General features: G+C 43.6%; 1 non-coding gene across 1 annotated transcript; it reads right to left on the bottom strand.

Annotated features, from left to right (window-relative positions):
- Positions 1-371: 371 nt before the first annotated feature.
- Positions 372-443, bottom strand: TRNAN-GUU (transfer RNA asparagine (anticodon GUU)). Its single transcript has one exon. It is a non-coding gene; the product is annotated as a tRNA-Asn (tRNA).
- Between the last annotated feature and the right edge of the window lie 202 nt (positions 444-645).

The raw sequence follows: 645 nt of genomic DNA, 5'->3' as shown, positions 1-645 counted from the left end.
GTGACTATAAACAAAGCTTAAACTTGCAAATCAAGATTTCAGGTAACTCCCTGTAAAGTTGATTTTAATAATTTCGAGGGAAAAATTGTTCCGGAGCCGGGTATCGAACCCGGGACCTTTGGTTTAACGTACCAACGCTCTACCACTGAGCTACCCGGGAACTCTAACCGACATTGATCCAATTTTTCCCTCTATATTCACAGACATCAAAGTGGGCTGACAACCGTCAAGCAACCAACTTCGAGTGCACACTAACTCCGTGTGACTTAAATTGTGGTTTTCTGTTAACGAACAGTGACGTGTATTATGCAAATCAAGATTTCAGGTAACTCCCTGTAAAGTTGATTTGAATAATTTCGAGGGAAAAATTGTTCCGGAGCCGGGTATCGAACCCGGGACCTTTGGTTTAACGGACCAACGCTCTACCACTGAGCTACCCGGGAACTCTAACCGACACCGATCCAATTTTTCCCTCTATATCCACAGACCTCAAAGTGGGCTGACAACCGTCAAGCAACCAACTTCGAGTGCACACCCGGCTCCGGAACAATTTTTCCCTCGAAATTATTCAAATCAACTTTACAGGGAGTTACCTGAAATCTTGATTTGCATAATACATGTCACTGTTCGTTAACAGAAAACCAC

This window comes from Periplaneta americana, chromosome 13, assembly GCF_040183065.1.
Source record: "Periplaneta americana isolate PAMFEO1 chromosome 13, P.americana_PAMFEO1_priV1, whole genome shotgun sequence".
NCBI classification, from domain to species: domain Eukaryota; kingdom Metazoa; phylum Arthropoda; class Insecta; order Blattodea; family Blattidae; genus Periplaneta; species Periplaneta americana.
Note: the sequence above shows the minus strand (reverse complement) of the source record. Positions and strands in the feature narration are given on the sequence as shown.